We start from the raw sequence: 11,873 nt of genomic DNA, 5'->3' as shown, positions 1-11,873 counted from the left end.
TCGGAGCTGAGGTTTCAAGATCATGCTTAGCAGGACAACCCAAAGAAAGGAACCGATAGCGGGACTATTTTCTTTGGAAGACATTTCTTATGTTAAACAGTAATACAACATATCTCTCTGTGTACCTTTGTTTATAAAACCGTATGGCCAGATTGCCTTGTTTGTCGTAAATCTTTGCCCTCATAAAGGCTTTATAAAGTAGGACAAACACTCCTCAGCTACTGGCCGAGGAGGTGGAAGCTGATGGTTGGTCAACAAAGTTTTGTACAATGCGGATCCGAGCATTAATGATGTAAAGTACTTGGATACATAGAATCATTACACATAATTTGTGATTTTACTTCGGATATTGATCCTTAATTCGGCCACCTGTGCCCACATTAAGGCTCGGGGGCTACTGGGCTTCGCGCTTATCATTTACTAATATTAAAGGGGCACAACGATCCCCTGATCTGGTGTTACCACCCGACCAGTGTCTCGGGCGCTACTGCATTGCCTATTCAATGCAGAAAATTCAAAGGGCTCAGTGTTCGGCTTGACCGAACTATGGGCCAATGCGTCTTCGGACAACAATAGGCACCATCTGAGACCTATCCGGCATCAAGCTAATATATTACGGCGACTTCTCAAAACCCTCCCTCAAGGGCCTGTCCGCCGATCACTATCTCCTCTAATGTGCATCTCGGGTTTTAGGCCAACACACACCTTGAGGGATACTGGCTATATACATCTCATCAGCCAATAAATTTCACAGATCGAAGGCAATTTGGCATAAAGCTTGGATGCAAGTGACTAAATCCATATAGGATGTTTCCGACATAAAGCTCGGCCTCAAGCGGCTGGCTCCATAGAGAACTTTTTGGCGTTAAGCTCGGATAAAATCCTTCAAACTTCTTCAAACACGAGGTACTCTGTGCCTCCTTAGTTATAGTCCAACGTTGGAGCTCGGCTGCAAAAAGACAGCTCGACAATAGTCTGGCAATATAGCTCGGATGCAGTCCGGTGTTGGAGTTCGGCTACCAGACGATACCTCAGATGCAGTTCGGCGTTGGAGCTCGGATGCAAGAAGACACTGCCACCAGAGAACAACTTCAAACCCGGGGTGTGGCATAAAAATGGCAAGCCATTGATAAAGGCCGAAAACTTAAAGGGGCTCCTCGGATACCCGACATGTAAACTCTTCGGATTCATTTCGGCGATCCTCAAGATCGAAGATGAGAAGATTTGTTGAACCAGTTTTCAAGACCGACGATCGAAGATGAAGAACAGTTCAGAAGAATCGAGGAGCATCCCCAACTTGAAGACCGGTTCAGGGGGCTACTAACGGTGTCCTGGACTAGGGGGTACTCACCACGTCGTCTCCCGACCAGATGGATCGGGCCGAGGACCCCCATGGCAGTTCACTCATGGGCCACTTCGGGCAGCCCATGCCGCATACAAGGGAGATCCCACAAGACTTGGCACACAAGACGAGGACTCTCCTAAACCCTAGGCCTCTGGTGTGTTATATAAACCGAGGCCAGGCTAGTCAATAGACAATCTCATATTCATTACTACAATCTTGTGGTAGATACATGTACCCGGTACTACACCCCATATGAATACAATCAAAAGCAGCATGTAGGGTACTATCTCTTCGAGAGAGCCCGAAGCTGGGTAAAACCCTGTGTCCATGTTGCCATCGCTCCAAGACGCCTAGCTTAGCACCCCTACTACGATATACGCCGGATATAGAACCGACAACTGGCAAGTCTCTTTACTCGTTCCGTAATGCATCATCCCGCAACTAACTCATTAGTCACATTTACTTGCAAGGCTTATAGTGATGTGCATTACCGAGAGGGCCCAGAGATACCTCTCCGATACACGGAGTGAAAAATCCTAGTCTTGATCTATGCCAACCCAACAAACAACTTCGGAGACACCTGTAGAGCATCTTTATAATCACCCAGTTATGTTGTGACGTTTGATAGCACACAAGGTGTTCCTCCGGTATTCAGGAGTTACATAATCTCATAGTCAGAGGAATATGTATAAGTCATGAAGAAAGCAATAGCAATAGAAGTGAACAATCAACATGCTAAGCTAATGGATGGGTCTTGTCCATCACATCATTCTCCTAATGATGTGATCCTATTCATCAAATGACAACACATTTCTATGGTTAGGAAACTTAACCATCTTTGATTAACGAGCTAGTCTAGTAGAGGATTACTAGGGACACAGTGTTTCGTCTATGTATCCACACATGTGTCAAGTTTCCGGTTAATACAATTCTATCATGAATAATAAACATTTATCATGATATAAGGAAATATAAAATAACAACTTTATTATTGCCTCTAGGGCATATTTCCTTCAGTTCTAGCATTACCCCTTCAAAGTACATCTAGTTTAATACTTTTATTAGGTAAAGTGAACGTTAAGTGGTCGATAGAACTTAAAGAGAATATAAATTGTACCTTTAGCTCCTCGTTGGGTTTGACACTATTACTTATCGAGAAAGACTATAATTGATCCCCTATACTTGTGGGTTATCATAATGCTTGAAGCATGATGACATAATGTAGACAAAGTAAGATCAACTAATATGTTCAAAACCCTATCGTTTTACCCTTAGTAGCAACAATACAAATATGTGCCTTGCTACTCCTCCTGTCATAGAGTAAGGACACTGTTGGGGATATAACTCTTGAGTATAAACCGCCCAGGAGGGGCCGGATTATACTCATGAGGATTACCAGTATTGAAGCCCATGAAGACATAGAAGATGTTGACTTATGAAGGAGACTTAATCAGAAGGCCCAAATCCCAGAGGCGGGTTAGGGCCCATAGACATAAACCGCCATAAGCGTATGACTTGTATTATAAGATAGGAAAGAGTAGATACCGAGCCGTACACGTTTATGAGCCAGCCAGGATTCTGTGAACCGCGGGGCGTCAACCTGTGTATATAAAGGGACGACCCGGCGGTGGTTTAGGGACAAGAAAAAATAGTTCGAGAGCCAGGTTAAGCGTATTCGCCCCCTGCTCATCGAAACCCTAGCAATACCACCTCAAACTGGAATAGGCCTTTACCTTCACCGCAAGGGGCTGATCCAGTATAAACTCCTCGTGTCCTTTGTCCTGTTTAACCCCTTTAAGCTAACTTCGTTGTGATGGCTCCACGACCAAGTCCTCACACTAGAACATCTGCCGTGACAATTCCATGACAGTTGGCGCCCACCGTGGGGCTATCGCACGATGGTTTCAAGTTCTTAGAGGGCAACTTCGAAGGGCTCAAGGGATACGTCGTGGGCCGGATGACCAAGAGTCGTCGCGGCAAGCTCTACATCGACGATGCAGGCTGGGGCCCCGAGGCCGGCTCAATTGAGTACGGGTACCAGGTCCCCTTTGGTGGAATTCACGTCTTCATTGGCAAGATCGACGAACCGGGCCCTGAGCTGGACATCTGCACCGACATCATCGAGATAGCTCAGCATGCAAGATCCGCCCGAGTTCAGCCCGTCATGAAGCGTGCCTTCGTGGGATTCATTAACGGTGTATAATCTGAGTCGGTATCTAACAGTGAGACGGTTGTCTATTCCGATGGCGAGTCATCCACCGGTGAGACCGAGTCATTGTACCAACTGCAAGATGGCCGGCTTGGGGGCTGTTCCGATGGCAACAGTATCCGGACCCCCGTGAACCGCCAAACCGGGTTGCAATCTTTATGGCCGGTACACAGCCAGTACAGCATTCTTCGACTGCGGCGGCATTGATTTCCGGGTCAGCAGCGGTGACGGCAGCCGGGGCAGGAGGCCCTATGCGCCTGCCGACTCAGGTTTTAACTGACTTGCTGGATAAGCTGAAAGCGTTGTTAACAACGATGGTTAACCCAGCAGAACAAGATCAGCATAATGCGGCGGTTGCAAAATTGCATGATGAGATAGCTCAGGCCAAGGAAGAGCTGAATGCAGAAAACACTAGGATGGCCGAGGAGCGGGCCACTTTGGATGCTCAAGCGCAGCGGATTCAGTCGGAGTCTTACCGACTCATGCTAGATCAGAACGCATCAAACGACGTCATGAGGAGGAGGCATCAGACTCGCCTGCCTCCGGTTTACGAGGCAAGAAATCTCTTTAACACGCCAGGAGCAAGAACTATTGGGGAACGTAGTAATTTAAAAAGATTTCCTACGCACACGCAAGATCATGGTGATGCATAGCAACGAGAGGGCAGAGTGTTGTCTACGTACCCTCGTAGACCGAATGCGGAAGCGTTAACACAACGCGGTTAATGTAGTCGTACGTCTTCACGATCCGACCGATCAAGTACCGAACGCACGGCACCTCCGAGTTCAGCACACGTTCAGCTCGATGACGTCCCTCGAACTCCGATCCAGCCGAGTGTTGAGGGAGAGTTTCGTCAGCACGACGGCGTGGTGACGATGATGATGTTCTACCGACGCAGGGCTTCGCCTAAGCACCGCTACGATATTATCGAGCTGTAATATGGTGGAGGCGGGCACCGCACACGGCTAAGAGATCAATGATCAATTGTTGTGTCTCTGGGGTGCCCTCCTGCCCCCGTATATAAAGGAGCAAGAGGGAGGCCACCGGCCAAGGAGGAGGGCGCGCCAAGGGGGGAGTCCTACTCCCACCGGGAGTAGGACTCCTCCTTTCCTTGTTGGAATAGGACAAGGGAAGGGAGAAGGAGAAAGAAGGAAGGGGGCGCCCCCCTCCCTAGTCCAATTCGGACTAGTCCATGGGGAGGGGTGCGGCCACCCTTTGGGGCCTTTCTCTCCTTTCCCGTATGGCCCATTAAGGCCCAATACGAATTCCCGTAACTCTCCGGTACTCCGAAAAATACCTGAATCACTCGGAACCTTTCCGAAGTCCGAATATAGTCGTCCAATATATCGATCTTTATGTCTCGGCCATTTCGAGACTCCTCGTCATGTCCCAGATCTCATCCGGGACTCCGAACTCCTTCGGTACATCAAAACACATAAACTCATAATATAACCGTCATCGTAACGTTAAGCGTGCGGACCCTACGGGTTCGAGAACTATGTAGACATGACCGAGACACCTCTCCGGTCAATAACCAACATCGGAACCTGGATGCTCATATTGGCTCCCACATATTCTACGAAGATCTTTATCGGTCAGACCGCATAACAACATACGTTGTTCCCTTTGTCATCGGTATGTTACTTGCCCGAGATTCGATCGTCGGTATCTCAATACCTAGTTCAATCTCGTTACCGGCAAGTCTCTTTACTCATTCCGTAATACATCATCCCGCAACTAGCTCATTAGTTGCAATGCTTGCAAGGCTTATAGTGATGTGCATTATCGAGTGGGCCCAGAGATACCTCTCCGACAATCGGAGTGACAAATCCTAATCTCGAAATATGCCAACCCAACAAGTACCTTCGGAGACACCTGTAGAGCACCTTTATAATCACCCAGTTACGTTGTGACGTTTGGTAGCACATAAAGTGTTCCTCCGGTAAACGGGAGTTGCATAATCTCATAGTCATAGGAACATGTATAAGTCATGAAGAAAGCAATAGCAACATACTAAACGATCGAGTGCTAAGCTAACGGAATGGGTCAAGTCAATCACATCATTCTCCTAATGATGTGATCTCGTTAATCAAATGACAACCCATGTCAATGGCTAGGAAACTTAACCATCTTTGATCAACGAGCTAGTCAAGTAGAGGCATACTAGTGACACTCTGTTTGTCTATGTATTCACACATGTATTATGTTTCCGGTAAATACAATTCTAGCATGAATAATAAACATTTATCATGATATAAGGAAATAAATAATAACTTTATTATTGCCTCTAGGGCATATTTCCTTCAGTCTCCCACTTGCACTAGAGTCAATAATCTAGTTCACATCGCCATGTGATTTAACATCAATAATTCACATCACCATGTGATTAACACCCATAGTTCACATTGTCATGTGACCAACACCCAAAGGGTTTACTTGAGTCAATAATCTAGTTCACATCGCTATGTGATTAACATCCAAAGAGTACTAAGGTGTGATCATGTTTTGATTGTGAGATAATTTTAGTCAACGGGTCTGTCACATTCAGATCCGTAAGTATTTTGCAAATTTCTATGTCTACAATGCTCTGCACGGAGCTACTCTAGCTAATTGCTCCCACTTTCAATATGTATCTAGACCGAGACTTCAGAGTCATCTAGATTAGTGTCAAAACTTGCATCGACGTAACCCTTTACGACGAACCTTTTGTCACTTCCATAATCGAGAAACATATCCTTATTCCACTAAGGATAATTTTGACCGCTGTCCAGTAATCTACTCCTAGATCACTATTGTACTCCCTTGCCAAAATCAGTGTAGGGTATACAATAGATCTGGTACACAGCATGGCATACTTTATAGAACCTATGGCCAAGGCATAGGGAATGACTTTCATTCTCTTTCTATCTTCTGGCGTGGTCGGGCTTTGAGTCTTACTCAATTTCACACCTTGTAACACAGGCAAGAACTCTTTCTTTGACTGTTCTATTTTGAACTACTTCAAAATCTTGTTAAGGTATGTACTCATTGAAAAAACTTATCAAGCGTCTTGATCTATCTCTATAGATCTTGATGCTTAATATCTAAGCAGCTCATCGAGGTCTTTCTTTGAAAAACTCCTTTCAAACACTCCTTTATGCTTTGCAGAATAATTCTACATTATTTCCAATCAACAATATGTCATTCACATATACTTATCAGAAATGCTGTAGTGCTCCCACTCACTTTCTTGTAAATACAGGCTTCACCGCAAGTCTGTATAAAACTATATCCTTTGATCAACTTATCAAAGCATATATTCCAACTCCGAGATGCTTGCACTAGTCCATAGATGGATTGCTGGAGTTTGCATATTTTGTTAGCACCTTTAGGATTGACAAAACCTTCTGGTTGCATCATATACAAATCTTCTTTAATGAATCCATTAAGGAATGCAGTTTTGTTTATCCATTTGCCAGAATTCATAAAATGCGGCAATTGCTAACATGATTCGGACAGACTTTAAGCATCGCTGCGAGTGAGAAAATCTCATCGTATTCAACAGTTTGAACTTTGTCAAAAACCTTTTGCCGACAAGTCTAGCTTTGTAGATAGTAACACTATCACTGTCTGTCTTCCTCTTGAAGATCCAATTAATCTCAATGGCTCGCCGATCATTGGGCAAGTCAATCAAAGTCCATACTTTGTTCTCATATATGGATCTTGTCTCAGATTTCATGGCCTCAAGCCATTTCGCGGAATCTGGGCTCATCGTTGCTTCCTCATAGTTCGTAGGTTCGTCATGGTCTAGTAACATAACCCCCAGAACAGGACTACCGTACCACTCTGGTGCGGATCTCACTCTGGTTTACCTACGAGGTTTGATAGTAACTTGATTTGAAGTTACATGATCATCATCATTAGCTTCCTCACTAATTGGTGTAGTAGTCGCAGGAACAGATTTCTGTGATGAACTACTTTCCAATAAGGGAGCAGGTACAGTTACCTCATCAATTTCTACTTTCCTCCCACTCACTTCTTTCGAGAGAAACTCCTTCTCTAGAAAGGATCCATTCTTAGCAACGAATGTCTTGCCTTCGGATCTGTGATAGAAGGTGTACCCAACTGTCTACTTTGGGTATCCTATGAAGACACATTTCTCCGATTTGGGTTTGAGCTTATCAGGATGAAACCTTTTCACATAAGCATCGCAACCCAAAATTTTAAGAAACGACAACTTTGGTTTCTTGCCAAACCATAGTTCATAAGATGTCATCTCAACGGATTTAGATGGTACCCTATTTAATGTGAATGCAGCTGTCTCTAATGCATAACCCCAAAACGATAGTGGTAGATCGGTAAGAGACATCATATATCGCACCATATCTAATAAAGTACGGTTACGATGTTCGGACACACCATTACACCGTGGTGTTCCAGGTGGCGTGAGTAGTGAAACTATTTCACATTGTTTTAACTGAAGGCCAAACTCGTAACTCAAATACTCTTCTCCACGATCAGATCGTAGAAACTTTATTTTCTTGTTACGATGATTTTCCGCTTCACTCTGAAATTATATGAACTTTTCAAATGTTTCAGACTTCTGTTGCATTAAGTAGATATACCCATATCTGCTCAAATCATCTGTGAAGGTCAGAAAATAATGATACCTGCTACGAGCCTCAATATTCATCGGACCACATACATCTGTATGTATGATTTCCAACAAATCTGTTGCTCTCGACATAGTTCCGGAGAACGGTGTTTTAGTCATCTTACCCATGAGGCACGGTTCGCAAGCATCAAGTGATTCATAATCAAGTGATTCCAAAATCCCATCAGTATGGAGTTTCTTCATGCGCTTTACACCAATATGACCTAAACGGCAGTGCCACAAATAAGTTGCACTATCATTATTAACTTTGCATCTTTTGGCTTCATTATTATGAATATGTGTATCACTACGATCGAGATCCAACAAACCATTTTATTGGGTGTATGACCATATAAGGTTTTATTCATGTAAACAGAACAACAATTATTCTCTAATTTAAATGAATAACCGTATTGCAACAAACATGATCAAATCATATTCATGCTTAACGCAAACACCAAATAACACTTATTTAGTTTCAACACTAATCCCGAAAGTATAGGGAGTGTGCGATGATGATCATATCAATCTTGGAACTACTTCCAACACACATCGTCACTTCGCCTTTTACTAGTCTCTGTTTATTCTGCAACTCCCGTTTCGAGTTACTACTCTTAGCAACTGAACCAGTATCAAATACCGAGGGGTTGCTATAAACACTAGTAAAGTACACATCAATAACATGTATATCCAATATACCTTTGTTCACTTTGCCATCCTTCTTATCCACCAAATAGTTGGGGTAGTTCCGCTTCCAGTGACCAGTCCCTTTGCAGTAGAAGCACTTAGTCTCAGGCTTAGGACCAGACTTAGGCTTCTTCACTTGAGCAGCAACTTGCTTGCCGTTCTTCTTGAAGTTCCCCTTCTTCCCTTTGCCCTTTTTCTTGAAACTAGTGGTCTCATCAGCCATCAACACTTGATGTTTTTCTTGATTTCTACCTTCGTCAATTTCAGCATCACGAAGAGCTCGGGAATTACTTTCGTCATCCCTTGCATACTATAGTTCATCACGAAGTTCTACTAACTTGGTGATGGTGACTAGAGAATTCTGTCAATCACTATTTTATCTGGAAGATTAACTCCCACTTGATTCAAGCGATTGTAGTACCCAGACAATCTGAGCACATGCTCACTGCTTGAGCTATTCTCCTCCATCTTTTAGCTATAGAACTTGTTGGAGACTTCATATCTCTCAACTTGGGTATTTGCTTGAAATATTAACTTCAACTCCTAGAACATCTCATATGGTCCATGACGTTCAAAACGTCTTTGAAGTCCCGATTCTAAGCCGTTAAGCATGGTGCACTAAACTATCAAGTAGTCATCATATTGAGCTAGCCAAACGTTCATAATGTCTGCATCTGCTCTTGCAATAGGTCTATCACCTAGCGGTGCATCAAGGACATAATTTTTCTGTGCAGCAATGAGGATAATCCTCAGATCACGGATCCAATCCTCATCTTTGCTACTAACATCTTTCAAAATAATTTTTCTCTAGGAACATATCAAAAATAAACACAGGGAAGCAACAACGCGAGCTATTGATCTACAACATAATTTGCAAAATACTATCAGGACTAAGTTCATGATAAATTTAAGTTCAATTAATCATATTACTTAAGAACTCCCACTTAGATAGACATCCCTCTAATCCTCTAAGTGATCACGTGATCCATATCAACTAAACCATGTCCGATCATCACGTGAGATGGAGTAGTTTCAATGGTGAACATCACTATGTTGATCATATCTACTATATGATTCACGCTCAACCTTTCGGTCTCCGTGTTCTGAGGCCATATCTGCATATGCTAGGCTCGTCAAGTTTAACCTGAGTATTCCGCGTGTGCAACTATTTTGCACCCGTTGTATTTGAACGTAGAGCCTATCACACCCGATCATCACGTGGTGTCTCAGCACGAAGAACTTTCGCAATGGTGCATACTCAGGGAGAACACTTTTATCTTGAAATTTTAGTGAGAGATCATCTTATAATGCTACCGTCAATCAAAGCAAGATAAGATGCATAAAAGATAAACATCACATGCAATCAATATAAGTGATATGATATGGCCATCATCATCTTGTGCTTGTGATCTCCATCTTCGAAGCACCGTCATGATCACCATCGTCACCGGCGCGACACCTTGATCTCCATCGTAGCATCGTTGTCGTCTCGCCAACTATTGCTTCTATGACTATCGCTACCGCTTAGTGATAAAGTAAAACAATTACATGGCGATTGCATTTCATACAATAAAGCGACAACCATATGGCTCCTGCCAGTTGCCGATAACTCGGTTACAAAACATGATCATCTCATACAATAAAATATAGCATCATGTCTTGACCATATCACATCACAACATGCCCTGCAAAAACAAGTTAGACGTCCTCTACTTTGTTGTTGCAAGTTTTACGTGGCTGCTACGGGCTTAGCAAGAACCGTTCTTACCTACGTATCAAAACCACAACGATAGTTTGTCAAGTTGGTGCTGTTTTAACCTTCGCAAGGACCGGGCGTAGCCACACTCGGTTCAACTAAAGTGAGAGAGACAGACACCCGCCAGTCACCTTTAAGCAACGAGTGCTCGCAACGGTGAAACCAGTCTCGCATAAGCGTATGCGTAATGTCGGTCCGGGCCGCTTCATCTCACAATACCGCTGAACCAAAATATGACATGCTGGTAAGCAGTATGACTTATATCGCCCACAACTCACTTGTGTTCTACTCCTGCATAGCATCAACGCATAAAACCAGGCTCGGATACCACTGTTGGGTAACGTAGTAATTTCAAAATTTTCCTACGCACACGCAAGATCATGGTGATGCATAGCAACGAGAGGGGAGAGTGTTGTCTACGTACCCTCGTAGACCGAAAGCGGAAGCATTAACACAACGCTGTTGATGTAGTCGTACGTCTTCACGATCCGACCGATCAAGTACCGAACGCACGGCACCTCCGAGTTCAGCACACGTTCAGCTCGATGACGTCCCTCGAACTCCGATCCAGCCGAGTGTTGAGGGAGAGTTTCGTCAGCACGACGGCGTGGTGACGATGATGATGTTCTACCGACGCAGGGCTTCGCCTAAGCACCGCTACGATATTATCGAGGTGTAATATGGTGGAGGGGGGCACCGCACACGGCTATGAGATCAATGATCAATTGTTGTGTCTCTGGGGTGCCCCCCTGCCCCCGTATATAAAGGAGCAAGGGGGAGGCCGCCGGCCAAGGAGGAGGGCGCGCCAAGGGGGGAGTCCTACTCCCACCGGGAGTAGGACTCCTCCTTTCCTTGTTGGAATAGGAGAAGGGAAGGGAGAAGGAGAAAGAAGGAAGGGGGCGCCCCCCCTCCCTAGTCCAATTCGGACTAGTCCATGGGGAGGGGTCCGGCCACCCTTTGGGGCCTTTCTCTCCTTTCCCGTATGGCCCATTAAGGCCCAATACGAATTCCCGTAACTCTCCGGTACTCCGAAAAATACCTGAATCACTCGGAACCTTTCCGAAGTCCGAATATAGTCGTCCAATATATCGATCTTTACGTCTCGGCCATTTCGAGACTCCTCGTCATGTCCCAGATCTCATCCGGGACTCCGAACTCCTTCGGTACATCAAAACACATAAACTCATAATATAACCGTCATCGTAACGTTAAGCGTGCGGACCCTACGGGTTCGAGAACTATG

Source organism: Aegilops tauschii, chromosome 4, assembly GCF_002575655.3.
Source record: "Aegilops tauschii subsp. strangulata cultivar AL8/78 chromosome 4, Aet v6.0, whole genome shotgun sequence".
Lineage (NCBI taxonomy): Eukaryota > Viridiplantae > Streptophyta > Magnoliopsida > Poales > Poaceae > Aegilops > Aegilops tauschii.
The sequence above is the reverse complement of the archived record's forward strand: the minus strand, read 5'-3'. Positions refer to the sequence as shown.